This window comes from Antechinus flavipes, chromosome 3 (assembly GCF_016432865.1).
Source record: "Antechinus flavipes isolate AdamAnt ecotype Samford, QLD, Australia chromosome 3, AdamAnt_v2, whole genome shotgun sequence".
Classification (NCBI taxonomy): domain Eukaryota; kingdom Metazoa; phylum Chordata; class Mammalia; order Dasyuromorphia; family Dasyuridae; genus Antechinus; species Antechinus flavipes.
Window position 1 is genome coordinate 36,697,147 of NC_067400.1, and position 14,939 is coordinate 36,712,085.

At 39.6% G+C, this 14,939-nt stretch overlaps 1 protein-coding gene and 1 pseudogene across 2 annotated transcripts in view; both read left to right on the top strand.

The window, feature by feature from the left end:
- KCNMB2 (potassium calcium-activated channel subfamily M regulatory beta subunit 2) overlaps window positions 1-14,939 on the top strand; it is a 296,461-nt gene that overhangs the window by 245,601 nt on the left and 35,921 nt on the right. The gene's annotated exons all lie outside the window — the stretch shown is intronic.
- LOC127556988 (14-3-3 protein epsilon-like) lies at window positions 10,448-11,257 on the top strand (annotated as a pseudogene).

A 14,939-nucleotide genomic window follows, 5' to 3' on the forward strand; every position in this document is an offset into this window, starting at 1 on the left:
AACTCTATCTGGCTCCCTTTACACCTGGATAATGACTGTGGTTCAGAGGTGATAAGTAGCAGGGGAAGACCCCCGATGCACCGGAAGAATCCCAAGAGATGTTTTAGACAGAGAGAAACTGCAGGTCTAGGATTGGAAACCATTACTCACCTTGTCAATATGAGGCTGAAAAGTCAGAATGAAAGATTTTTTTTTCAGGAGCAGAATTTCGCCCTTCTGAAGACTCATCCCAAGAGGACCACAGAAGGAAAACATTAGCAAATTGAACTAGAGTTTACCTGTGATTACTAGAATTCATAGGATCAAAGGAGCAAAGATTTAGAACTATAGTCTAGCCTTCTTTTTTTAGATAAAGAAATTGAACTCCATACGTATGAGGTGATTTATCCAATGCCACAGTTAATGGAGAGGGGGAGGAGGGAATAAGCACTTATTAAGTACCTCCTTGTTCCAGGCACTGTGTTAATTGCTGTACAGATATTATCTCAATTGTTCCTCATAAGGATGATGATTCTAGAAGGGGACAGTTTGGATTCTTAACTAGTCAAGAATAGGGAGCAAGTCATAATGGTGTCCAAAAGGAGAATTTCAAATTCATAGAATTCAAGTACTAGTAAAGGGACCATCTAATCCAACTCACATACAAAAGCAATTGCCATCTCAGCATACCCAGTAATTAGTCATCTACCCTTTGTTTGGAAACCTCCAGAGAGTTAAAATAATCTGCCACCAAAGGCAACCTGTTCCACTTTTTGTCTGGCTCCAGTAGTTGTGTTTCTTAATCACGAGCTTAAATTGGTTTCTTTACAACCTCCACCAAAGATATCTTTGGCCAAGCAAAACACATCTCATCTCCCTTACATATGAGATCCCTTTCAAAGACTCAAGCACAACTATCATGTGCCTCTTCTCAATGCAAACAACCCTAATCCATCCAGCTGAGTGGAGAGATGTTGAAGAAAACAAAATCTACTTCAAATTTTTCATTTTGGTGGTCACTTGTATTTTAAAACAATTAAAATTTCTTAGTAGTCAAGATGAGATTTAGAGAAATTTGGTAATACTATTATTATTCCCAATTATTCCCAATAAATAATTATTATTAATCCCAAAGCATTTTGGGATACCTAATGTCCGTCTCTTCCAGTTCAGTTTTAACATAGAATTTGGCACATAGTGAATGCTTTTTCATTCAGTGAATCACACTCATTTGAACAGATTGACTTAGATTAATGACCAAGTCTGTTGTATTTTTTGTCTATTTATCTCCAAGGTTTAGTAGGCATACATAGTAGGTATTACACATAGTAGGCTTTTCATGAGTGTTTGTTTAACTGAATAATAAAATTTCAAGGGAAGGAGAGGAAGAGAGAGCATAAATGACATTATTTTTCTTGATGCGAACTATTTCTCCATCCTGATCTTGATGTGAAAGTGGAGAGTTGGTTTGTCTGCAAGGCAACCCTAAGGTGCCTTCCCATCCTTCATATTTAGTCAATATATGAGATAGAGAGTAATAAGAGCTAGTATTTAAATAGAGTTACAAGGTTTGCAAAGTTCATTACATAAATTATCTCATTTGTTCCTTACAATAATCCTGGGAGATCAGTGCTAATATTATTCTCATTTTACAGATGAGGAAACTGAAGCTAAGAGAAATTAGGTGACTTCAAAGTCAGCTTGTATTTTATTTGGGTGTATATCTATGTACTCCTGTGCATGTGCACATGCACACACATGGAACACACATGTAATATAGATTTCTACATGTGTACACATGTATGTATGCAAAGTGTCTGTGTGTGCATACACACACATGCATGTATACACACCCAAATAAAATACACGTTGGTTTTGAAGAACAAGACAGGGTAGTTATGAGCACTAACATATATTTCATACAGAAAATAATGCTTGACCCAAATATTGAAAGGAACCAAGAATTCCAAAGAACAGGGCAAAGAAACAGTATATTTCAGGTAGTTTGGATAGCCAGTATAAAAGCCCATACTTGGCAGATAGGACTTGTGAATGAGGAACAAGAAGTCAGAAAATAGAGATCATGGAAGGATGGAAGGAATAAGTCAATCGGAAAAGGGCCAGATTGTGAAAAACTATATAGAGTCAACAGAAAAAAATACATTTGAGCCTATATGTAACCTGCCTCCCATCCCCAACAAAATTTGAATCACTTGGGTTTATGGGAGAGAGTGACCAAGTTGGATCTGAGCTTTACAAAAATTATTTTGGCAGTTGTATGGAAGATGAATTGCTACTCCAATCCATGTGGGAGGAGATCATTGCTGGGACAAAGCATATTTTAGAGATGTTGTAGAAATAAGAACAAAATTTAGTGACTGGATTTGTGGGATGAGGAAGAGGGAGGAGTTAAGAACGATCCCAATGTTGTGAACTTGGGTAACCAGCTGTGTCTTCAGAAGAGGTATGGGTTTGGGAAGAAAGATAATGACTTCCATTTTGGATGAGTTGAATTGGAGATGTCTTTGGTATATCTAAATCAAAATGTGAGGGCGTGAACCCAGGGCAAACTAAGTACACTGCCTTTAATTCAGTTTCCTCATTTGGAGAATGGAGCAATGCTTCAGGGGCTTTTTGGTTATGGTACAATGGAATCAGTACTGCCTCTAGAGACAGACTTGGATTCAAATCTTGCTTCTGATGTTTATTGCCTATGTAAATCAGGGTATATCACAACCTCACTAAGACTCTCTTTCCTAAGGTCCCTCCCTTTCAGCTCTAGATTAATACATCATAAAATCCTGCCAAAATGAAATAAAAAGAAAAGAAATCCATCAATATCTGTTGTCTTGTGGCCCCAGAAAACTTATTCTACTTCCCTAAGTCTCAGTTTCCCAATCTGAGGAGGTTGCATTAGATATTCCCTTATAGTTCTAGATCCATAATTTTATGTATATGATTATATATTTCCTAGGTCTATAAACTAATCAGATATTTTCTAATATGATTATCAGTAAGGGTGAGTAGCAATGAAAATGAGTTGTGTGTTGAGCCCCCTCCCCCACCATCTTAGAAATGTGATCATTTATATTTAAAAAACAATGGCCAGAATACTGTTATAAATGCTTCTTTGTCTTGTTTGTCCTAGAAAATTTCCTTTAGAGATAGGAAAAGCATTTTCCCACATTGTCTAAATTTGCTCCCTATTTCATAATTCATTTCTTAATGAGCTTTCCAAATGGATAATCCTGGCCAATGCTCACTGCACATCCTCATGTTATATGTTGAAAATCACTTTAATTGTGAAGCACTTATTTGATTGGACCCCCTCTCTACACAGCTGGTATGGGAAAACTCGTCTGTAACTCATGTTTATCTCTTGACTTGTCATAAATGGGCTCATGCTGAGGCAAATCATCCAGTGTTCAAGCACAGAACAACTCATGCTCTTAACTCCAACCCAGCCCTCTTGCATTTACTAAAGGGAGGAAAGACAGCAGGAGCATGTCAAAGAGACAAGATGAAGGATGGGAGGACACCTTAGGGCTGCCTTGCAGACAAACCAACTCTCCACTTCCTCATCAAGACCAGGATGGAGAAATACTTTGTCTGGAGAAATAGTTTGTCTCGAGAAAAACAATGTCATTATGGCAGACTTTGCCATTAATCTAAGTCAATCAGTTCCAATGAGTGTGATTCACTGAATAAAAAAGCATTCACTATGTGCCGAATCCTGTGCTAAGACTGAACTGGAAGAGATGGACATTAAGTATCCCAAAGCATTTTCAGGAATGACAATTTGATTGCTAAATTTCTCTAAATCACATCTTGACTATAAAGTAATTTTGATTGTTTTAAAACCCAAATGATCACCATAATGAAAATTTTCAAGTAGATTTCGTTTGCTTCATCATCGCTCCACTCAACTGGATGGACTAGGGCTATTTGCCCGGAGAAGAAGCACGTGATAGTTGTGCTTGAGTGTTTGTGTGAACGTGTTGTTGTGTTTCCTCAATAGAATCCAAGTTCCTTGAGAACTGAGACTGATTTGTTGGGAAATGGCTTGTTTCCCCTAGTATACAGTAAGCACTTCATAATTACTTGCTGAATGAATGCCCATAATGACATGATCTTCAACAATGAAAACATGGGCATCTTCATTCCGGTTCATTGCTTAGCCCCCTGGATGAAGGAAATTGTCCAAATCAGCAACTAAGTCCTTGCAAACCAAAGCTGGAAGCATCACCCTGGTCAGAACAGCAGCCAATCGCAAGGGATTGTTGTTGCCAGCAGTCAAATAGCCCTTTTCTAGGAGTCAGGGAGGTCAGGTTTGGGGGGATGCAAGTATTGAAAGGAGGTAAAGTGAGTCCTTCAACAGCATATTCCCTTTGTTCAGAAATGCAATGTAGTTTCACCACTGCTTTTCTTTTCAGAAGGAAATGGGCAGCAAATGAGAAAATGTACTTTGCCCTTTCAGCACTCAGATCTCTTAAGAAAAGTGCTTTATTCCTTTTCAATGGCGTAGGTATTTAGCTTTTCTAAGTATAAAATTCCTTATCTACAGGGTTCTTGTGAGGCTCAGTGATATAATGTATAGAAAGCATTTTCCAAATAGCACGATATAAATGTCAGCTTTTATGAAGAGAGGGGCATCAAAAGGGAGGCTTCTGCTGGCCAAATCCTCCCTTGTTGATGCATGAACTTCCCATCGTTATTCACTCCTTTGATTTAAAAGCACGGAAGGGTAACCATGCAGGATGTAACATATTAAATCGTTATCGGCTTTGGACACTTGGCGCTAATGAATTCATCAGATTAGCCTTGAGAGAACAGGAGATATGAGGGATGGGAACATGGAATATGCAACTTCTGATGGAAATGAAAAGTCAAGCTTGACTCGGTGTGGGGGAAGGGAATCGCATAGGACAAACTGAAGACTTAAGAGAGGGAAAGCAGAATGGGGAGTTTCTGGAACCCTGAACAATATACTAGAGTCTGGACTAGGAAGACAAGTTTCCAAAAAAGTACAAATCTTTATTGCTGATGGGAGTGCTCCCATCTGGGAGTTCCAATATCAGTGAAATCACTGGTGCAATTGCCATCCCTATTCCTATCCTACTTTCTAATTTGCTTCATAATTTTGCTTTTAGGTTGGTGAGACTTGCAAGCAAGTAGGGTCAGTTTCATCCCCAAATGTCCTTACCTAAGCACTTTGTACATCTCATTCCACTAAAGAAAAGGGGATGGTATTTGCAAGGTACTGTACTAGGTGCTTTGATCAAAGTTGCAGTTTCAAATGATTCCTTTCACCTAGAGCAAAAATAAGTCAAGGATTGGGGGAAGAGGGAAGGACAGAGCTGTGGCTTGCCAGGCTGATATTCAGCACAAAGGGCATCATCAGTCTGACCACAGGAACAATCATCCCACGAGATGAGCAAGAACACAATTCCTTTGGTTTCTAAGGGTTTGACTTGGTAGATTTGCCAATAATTCGCCGTTTCCGCCCAGTGCTCTCCAAGAAAAAGAAGAGAGTCTCAGAGCACAGAGAAACATTCAGTGTCTCTGAAAATCTCTGGTCATTTGGTTGCAGTATCACCAAAATTGTTTTCAATAGAATTTAAGTTGTTGGAGGACAGGAACTGTCTTATTTTTATTTTTACAACCCCAGTGCCCAGCATAGGGCCTGGAACATAGTAAACTTTTAATAAATGTCTGTTGGATAAGATGTTTCCGACCAGTTCCAATGGTCTTGTGATGAAGAGAGCCATTTGCTCGCAGAGAGAAGAACTGAGTGTGAATCACAACATAACATTTTCACTCTTTGTTGTCGTTTGCTTGCATTTTTTTCTCATTTTTTGTTCCTTTTTGGTCTGATTTTTCTTGTGCAGCACAATAATTGTGGAAATATGTATAGAAGAATTGCACATGTTTAATGTATATTGGATTACTTGCTGTCTAGGGGAGGGGGTGGGGGAAGGGAGGGAAAGTTTGGAACACAAGGTTTTGCAAGGATCAATGTTGGGAAATGATCCATGAATACATTTTGAAAATAAAAAGCTTTTAATTTAACAAAATAAATAAATAATAAATGTTCATTGGGGCCCATTGCTCAGTGAGCACACAATAGAAACTAGTTGAAGGGAAATAAAATTCTTACCACATTTTACTTTTTCATTGAAGACCCAAACTTACGTACAGAAGCCCTGCTTCAAGTAGACTTTCCAAGCTCACTCCAAGGTCAAGGTCACCCAAAGGTGGAGTCAACACTAGATTTCTTTCCCCTTCCACTGCTTTAAACACCAGAAATTGATTGCATTTCTCAGTTGTGTGCAGATTTTGAAATCCAAATAAAAAACTTTATTTTTTCTCTGCATCCTTTTTCTTAATCCAATATTCACAGAAGATGCCTTGTCTCCTAAAGCTTGAAAAGTAGTTAATTACTCAGAGAGTTCAGGAGGGCTGCCTTTGAGCTAAGAAGGGCTTCCAAACAGGCTTCCATTACCATATTCTGAATCCTAAGGATTTCTTTGAAGCCCAAATTGTTGGTTTAAAAAAAAACTACACACACATACAAAATCTTTGTACCTTTCTTAGAGCAGCTCGCCCTCATTTTAATTAACCACCAACTTCTCAAGTTTTCAACAGTAGTTTGTCATCATGAAAAGAAATTGGCTTTAAATCCATTTATTAGAATAGGCTGAAGAGACACTAAGCTTTTTCTTAAAGCTTAAGTAAAAGACAATTAATTGGAATAAGGATGTCGTTCATCTTCCTTTCTCTGTATTGTCTTGAACAACAGGAGGGAGGCCATAAAGTCACACCTGATACCCAGGTGGAATAAACTGATTCTCCACTATATTCAATTTAATTCAACTTAACAAGCATTTGTTAAGTGCCTGATAAGGGGCCAGAATCTTTGCTTAGGTGCTAGGAATACAGAGACAAACAAGACACACTGCCCGCTCTCAACAAGTTTCCCTCCTACTGAAGGAAAACAACATATACAGATAGTTTACTTCACATAAAATAAATAATCTTCCAGTCAATCGACACATTTAAGTGTTTAATGTATGCCAGGAACTGTATTGGGTTCCAGGAATACAAACAGGACAGTTCTGGTCTTTGGGAAGCTCATATTCTACAAGGGGAAACAGCATGTTAACAGATAAATAAATATAAGATGTATACAAAATATTCCATCAAAATCAATTTATTAAGAGCCCATTATGGGCTGTGCACTGTGCTAAAGTGCAGGGAATACAAACAGAAAAGAAATAGTATTGGATCTCAAAGAGTTTTTTTTTTTTTTTTTTTACTGGGGAAGCTGTCATAGGAAATGTCAGGAGAGATGGTGCAGTAAAAAAAAAAAAAAATAGGGGAGATCTGGAAGGAAGGAGAACGTGCTGGTCTAGATCAGGGTAGATATGGTGAACTCTCACCATTCAGAAGCAGGAAGAGAACTAGAGTACAGTTGGAGGTAGAGGCTAGCCCTCCAAGGCAGGTCATGAAGATAACTAGAGAGCCAAAGCAATTCGACTCCTAAGGAAATGCAGATTGTCCAATAATGCTAGTCAACGGGGAGGAGGGGAGGGCAGGGAGTTTTGCCAGTATCAATGGTGAAATATTACTTTCAAAGACTGTCAAACCAATTCTTTGGGAAAGGGTAATTCTATTTAAAGACTTTCCTTGTTTCCTTAGTGCAGACTAATGGACTGATTTAATGTCTGATTTAATCACTGTTCCATTTGATTGTACCTTTTCAAGTAGTTTTCCAAAGTCACTTTTAAAAGCTAGCAGAAGCAATATTTCTTCCCTTTCTCCTGGCAAAGTGAGCTCCTTGGCATCCAGATCCTTTCTGTGGTTATTCACAGGATCTGTCAGATGCCCTGTTCAGTTCAATAATCTTATTCAACCATGATCTTCAAAACAAATGGAAAAAGGGTCTCTTTGCTCTCTCACCTTTATTTTAATCAAGAAATCTCTAGGACGCCTCACAATTTTTCTTCATTGACTCCTTGCTCTCCTGTTGACTCCGATACATTCCCTACCAAAAAGCTTTGAATACTTTTAGCTGCCAACTCTAATCTCTAACTAAGAACTTCCCAGGTCCTCATCCCTAATGAAATATTTTGTTATCTCACCCCTCCCCACTTTGCCCCCTAAAGCTGTTTTACCTTTAGCACTGATCTCTCTAAAACATAGAAACTTAGCTGAGACCATTAAATCATAAGGATCTTAATTTAGAAAAAGAAAAAAGGGATGGAAGAGAGACAGAGAGGGAAGGAGAGACAGAGAGACACAGAGGAGGAGAAGAAAAGGAAGGAAGGAAGGAAGGAAGGAAGGAAGGAAGGAAGGAAGGAAGGAAGGAAGGAAGGAAGGAAGGAAGGAAGGAAGGAAGGGATAAGGAAGGGAGAGAGGGAGGGAGAGAGGAAGGGAGGGAGGAAAGGAGGGAGAAAGGAAGGGAGGGAGGGAACTGAGACAGAAAAAGGTTAAATGACTTGCTCAGGGTTACACAGTAGGTATCTGATTTCATATTTGAACACAGGCCTTCCTCACTCTACCCTGGATCTCTATCTACTGTACCACCTACATTAAGTCCTACTTTGCACCAAGTACAGTTTTAAGGGAATAAAAAAATAAACAAAATAATCCCTGCCCTTGGTGAGCTTACATTTTACTAGGGGGAAACTACACACACACACACACACACACACACACACACACACACGCATGTAAAGCCTTATTGCAATAGTCTAGGGGAAAACTATATGTGTGTGTGTGTGTGTGTGTGTGTGTGTGTATGTACACACACATAAAGCCTTATTATATATATATATATATATATATATATATATATATATATATATACACATACACACACACACACACACACACACACACACACGAAAAGCCTTATTGCAATAGTCTAGGTGTGAGGTCGCAAGTATTTCACTAGAGTAATGGCAATGGCAGAGGAGAGGTAGGGGCATATGTAAGAGATATTATCATGAAGGGAAAATTGGTAAGTTTTGGCAACAGATTGGACATCTGCCATCCTGATAGAGGGTGAAGAGGAGGAGGATCCTAGGATTTGAACCTGGATGACTAGGAGAAGGGTAGAACCCTCAACAGTAATATGGAATTTAAGAAGAGAGAAGGTTTGAGGGAAAGAAAAACAGATAAATTCAGAATATGTTAACTTTGAAATGTTTATTTTTATAATTTTTAAAATGTTTATTATCTATCTGAGATGTTTAATAGGAAGTCAGAATGTGAGATTGAAGGTCAGAAGAGAAATTAGGACTAGCTCTTAGATTTGATCATCAGTATAGAGATAATAGTTAAATGTATAGAAACTGATGGGATGTCCAAGTAAAAAGGTGTAGAGAGAGAAGAGGACTCAGCCTCCTGTGGCACACCCATTGCTAGCGGGTGTCAACAGGATAAATATTCAGTTTAAGAGACTGAGAAGGAGCAGTCAGGCAAAAGGTAAGACCAGACAGGTAGATGGAAAATCAGGAAAGAGTGATGTAACAAAAATCCAGAGAGGAGATAGAGAAAAGGAGGGTGATTGATAGTGTCAAAGGCTGCAGAAAAGTCAAGGCATATAAGGACCAAGGACAAGTCATTAGTTTTAGCAATTAAGAGATTGTTAGGAACTTTGGAGAGAGTAGTTTCAGTTGAAAACTGGGCTGTAGAATTTGTTTTTTTAAAAATAATTATGAGGAAAGGAAGTAGAATCATTAAATATAGATGACCATCTCAGGAAGGTCAGGCATAAAAGGGGGGAGAGGGTCAGCTAGGTGGTGCAGTAGATAGAACACCAGCCCTGAAGTCAGGAGGACCCGAGTTCAAATATGATCTCAGACACTTAGTACGTCCTGGCTCTGTGACCCTGGGCAAGTCACTTAACCCCAATTACCTCAGAAAAAAAAAAGTGGGGGGAGAGATATGAGATGCCAGCTAGTGGGGATCAATTGATCAAATAAGAGCTCTTTTATATAACCACGAAAACAGTCATGGAGCAGTCAGTGCCAATCTACTTTGTGAGCCTCACAAGTTGGCGTCATCTAAGCTTGCCTCGGTGAGCTTCTCATAATGTTTTATAATTCATTTTTAAAGAATAAATTGCCTAGAACTGTCCTTATTTTATGATTTCTGCACAGAAGAGGTCTATATAGGTTTTAAATAAATTTAATGTGCATGTCTTAGAGGAAGAAGAAGAAAGAAGAAGAAGAGGAAGAGGAAGGAAAAGGAGGAGAAGGAAGAAGAGAAGGAGGAGGAGGAGAAAGAGGAGGAAGAGGAGGAGGAGGAGGAGGAGGAGGAGGAGGAGGGGAGAAAAGGAAGAGGAAGAAAGAGAAGGGGAAGAGGAAGATTAAGAAGGAAAAGGAGAAGGAGAAAGGGAAGAGGAAGAGGAGGAGGTGGACCTGCCATCCATCAAGCAGATGCTTCCAGAGTCACCATTACTATGGACAATTGAAAGGTTCTAGTATACCAGGTGAAACTGGCCAAGCAGACCAAGTGACACAATGAAATGGTAGAAGCAATGAAAAAAGTAGCAGGAATGGATGTGGAGTTGAAAGGTAAAGAAAGAAACCTTCCCTCAACCATATATAAAATGTGATTGGAGCCAGAAGAACATCCTGGTAGAAAATCAGCCATGGGAATGGGTAGAAGAAAACAAGGAAAGAGAAGACAAACTAAAAATGTTTCAGAAAATCAGTAAATGGTTGAAATTGAACTAAAATTAATCGGTTGTAACCATTCTGGACGGATGTAGTTCACTGCAGCAGCAAACACTGGCAAGTCCAAGGTATTCTATTATAAAATGAAAAGGGACTACTCACAGGTATCTGGCTGCATTTGCCACCAGAAATGACAGGAAGGAAGCTGCAGAGAATGGCCTGGTGGCTTATAAAGCTCATAAAGCAATAATGATATTGCAACAACAGAATTTCTGCCAGCACACTCCACCCCTTCGAACTTCCTCTCAACTTTTCTGTATTCTACTTTGACATTTTTAATTGGCAAAAGCAGCTTTTGATAATTCAATTGCAGAATTAGATATACTGTGTGAAGAAAGCTATAAGATCTTGACACTTATCATGCAGTTATTGCAGGATAACCTACTACTACAGATTTCAGATACGCTGGGTGATAATAAAAACAGCATAAAGAAGCCCTGCAGGATGTGGAAGATGAAAACCAGTGTGAGAGACATCAAAGCCAACAAGAATTGGCTCCTCCTCTCTCCCCCAAAATTCCCCATTGTCTTTGAGAATCACCAAATCTGACTTGTTGGGGTTTTTAAAAATAGCTTTCGGAGTTCTTAAAAGCAAGAGTGAATTTCTGTGCATTTCCCTGGTCCCCGCTTTTAGGTTCTTTAAGACACTGCCAGGACTACAGAGAGCCTCTTTTCAGCATCACTATATTGTCTCCATGGCAGAAGTAGCAAAATAACCATTCGGAATGGATATTACATTGGAGTGCCATTAGGTAAAGTGAAAATCTAGAAGAAAGGTTTATCGCACTAGAGGGTACATAGGATAGCATTTCTCCTTTTTGTAATTAAATCCAATTTTATACCGATGTTAAAATTAATTGGGTGTTTAGATTGAAGTTACGGGTTGCATTGGAATGTTTATTGTAGAGCTTTTGCTGTAAAAACTGTTTCAAAAGGGCAGAAACGGTGCCGCTAACAGCCGACAATCCGCAGCTGCTCATTCTTGCTGCCTTTGACCTTCACTCACAGCAGGTTAGCATTGAAGGTGGTATTGAAAAGCCTGTCATGTGCGTTCAATTCTTTGGTTTTTCTCCTTCCCTCTTCCCCTTCTTCCCCTTTACTCCCTGCCCTCCTTTGCTGGCTGAACCTCTTTGAGTCAGTTCATCCAGCTTGAAACTAATTTGTACTACTGGTTATCTGACTAGAGCCACAGATACAGAATACTGAAACACGGCATAGAATTAACATTAAACTTTAAACAAATCTATTTTTTTTAATGGGGCAGCTAAAAGGCACAGTGGATAGAGCACTGGGCCTGGAGTCAGGAGGACCTGAGTTCAAATCCACCTTCAGACACTTGGCAATTACTATCTGTGTGTGACCCTGGCAAATCGCTTAATCCTAATTGCCATACACTCCCCCCCCTAAAAAAGGCATGTTTGTAAACAGTAGGAAAATAGCAAGTAGACAGGAGAGACTGAAGATAAATCAGAGTGGGAATAACAGAAAGGTTGCTCTGTTGGAGACAAGAGGATGAAATAAGTTGGTCTCCTTGCTACAAGTCTCTTCCATCTCCACTTCCTCCTCCATCACCTGTTAAAATGATCCTCCTAATAGCAGTTCTGACCATATCACCCCACACACAAACTCCAGTGGCTCTTTATCACCTCCAGAATCAAATACAAAATCTTCTTGGTACCTTCATAACCTGCACCAAACACATACTTTCCAGTATTTTCACCTTAAATCTTATCCCCTTCCCTCTCTGCCATCCAATGATGGTGATCTCCTCAAACAAGAAACTCCAGCTCCCTCTGGCAGACAATTTCACTGGCTGCCCCCCTACCTGGAATGATCTGCCTCCTCATCTTTGATTCTTGCTTCCTGGATTCCTTTAAGGAGCGGCTACAATCCCACCTTTTACAAGAAACCTTTTCCAAGCCCTCTTAATTCTATCACCTTCCCTCTCTTAATTAGCTCCTATTTGTCCTGTAGATATTATCTTTTACATGGTTGCTTACAAGCTGTCTCCTCCATTAGATTGTCAGCTTTTTGAAAACTGGGCCTATCTTTAATTTTTCTCTGTATTCTCAATATTTAATCAAACATTAAACATTTAGTAAGTGACTACTATGTGCCAGGCGCTGTGCTAAACTTTGGGAGTGTAAAGAAAGGCAAAAACAGTTCCTGTGCTCAAGAAGCTCACAGTCTATTGGAGTTTACAACACTGCATGAAAAGGGAAGAAGTATCTGGACAGAGGCAGGATGCAATCCTGCAACAGAATGGGAAATGATGGAAGGGCTGTTGTGAGAGCTGCCCTTCTTAAATGGAGGGTTCATTGTCTACGCAGGGTCCTCAAACTACGGCAGCATGGCAGCTGAGGACGTTTATCCCCCTCACCCAAGACTATGAAGTTTCTTTATTTAAAGGCCCACAAAACAAAGATTTTGCTTTTACTATAGTCTGGCCCTCCAACAGTCTGAGGGACAGTGAACTGGCCCCCTATTTAAAAAGTTTGAGGACCCCTGCCGTTTCCAATCCAAAAGAGGGAGGGATCCCAGGGGTAAAGGATATTGAGAAGATGAGGATTTCAGAGTTGACAAAATTTTTTGTAGGATGATGAGTTGCTAGGGATCCTGATTAGCACAGAGCCCAGTGCACAGTAGGTACTTAATAGTTTTTATTTATATAAAATAGTTAATATTTATCAAGACTTAAAATATATGCAAAAATATATATGAACTAATCTTAGATGCAAGAGAATGAGGAAGCCCACTAGATAGCTGATGTCACTTAGTCCAACCCCTTAGAGTCTTAGATGAGGAAACTGAGCAGAAAGGTTTTAGAGTGTACTCTAAGGTCACATGAGTAACCAGCACCAAGATCTGGGATTTAAAATCAGGTCTACTTTCTCCAACATTTAGGTAAGACTGTATAGTATCTGATCTTTCTTGAAGCTGAGAAAGGTTAAATGATTTACTGGAAATTATACAATTCTTTAAAGGGCAAAGTTAAGACTAAAACTCAATTCCCCCAATTCTCACTTGGTCTCTCCCTAGTTTTTCTTCCCAGACCCATCCCATTCACCCCCTGTATGATGATCAAAGACTAACCACTTACAGACCATAGGTCCATGACTTAAGGTATTGTAACCCACAGATCACAGGGTAATTAATGTGGAGCTGGACAGTTCTAGCTCAATCCTTTCATTTGAAAATGGGGAAACTGAACCCTGGAGAGGCACCACTGTCCTACCAAAATTCACCCAGCTTTTAAGTTATAGAGGTAGAATTTCAGCTTCTTTCCTATGTAAACTTGACCTAGTTACTTCATTTCTGAGCTTCAGTTTCCCCCTCTGAAAAAATGAGAAGACTGTGCTAAAATCTCTTTATGTGCTAAATCTGTGATTCCAGGTCCTCTGGCTCCACATTCAGCTTGCTTCCCATAACACCAGTCTGCCTCGTTCCCTCCCCTCCTTGTGGGTTAGGAAATTATTTTGCATTTGGTAACAGTTTAGCACATACAGAGTAGTTCAACCTCCAGCCTTGGATGGGGAACTAAGTCTATAGGAGGATAAATGGGAACAGATGGGAACAACTTGGAGAGGAAGGAGTTAATCCCTAAGCAAGCCATGTACAAAGGAAAGCAAGCTTCAACATTTACTTTGCAATATGGCTGGCTGGCTGAGGTCTTTAAGGCACACCTAGCATGCTGCTATGAGTCTCTTAATCGGGAAAAGTCCCCTACATGCAGTCTTTACCACAGCCTGGGCAGGCAGAGCAAGCATTTGGAATATACCATGGAGTGGTCAAAAAGAAATCACACCTGCTAGTTTTAGCCCCCAGAATTGTGCAGAGAAATTGGACAAGGATAAGGGTTTTGTATGGCATTTGAAGGAAATGGGGGCCATCTCAAGGGGACTTTTTCAGTACAAGTTGTGGGATTGTAAAGGCAAATTAATAGAGAGAGAGAGAGGGAGAAGAGAAATAGAGACAAAAACAAAGAGAGGAGAGAGGAAAGGAGAGGAAAAGAGGGGAGGAAAAGAGAAGGATTTAAGGAGAAGAAGAAAAAGAAGAGGAGGAGGAGAAAGAGGAAGAGGAAGGAGAAGAAAGACAGGGAGAGAGAAGAGAGAGAGAGAGGAGGGAGGAAAGAAAGGAGAGAAGATGAAAAGAAGAAGAAGAAGAAAGAGAAGCTATAGAGACTAAGACAGAGAGAGAAGAGAGACAAAATGAGAGA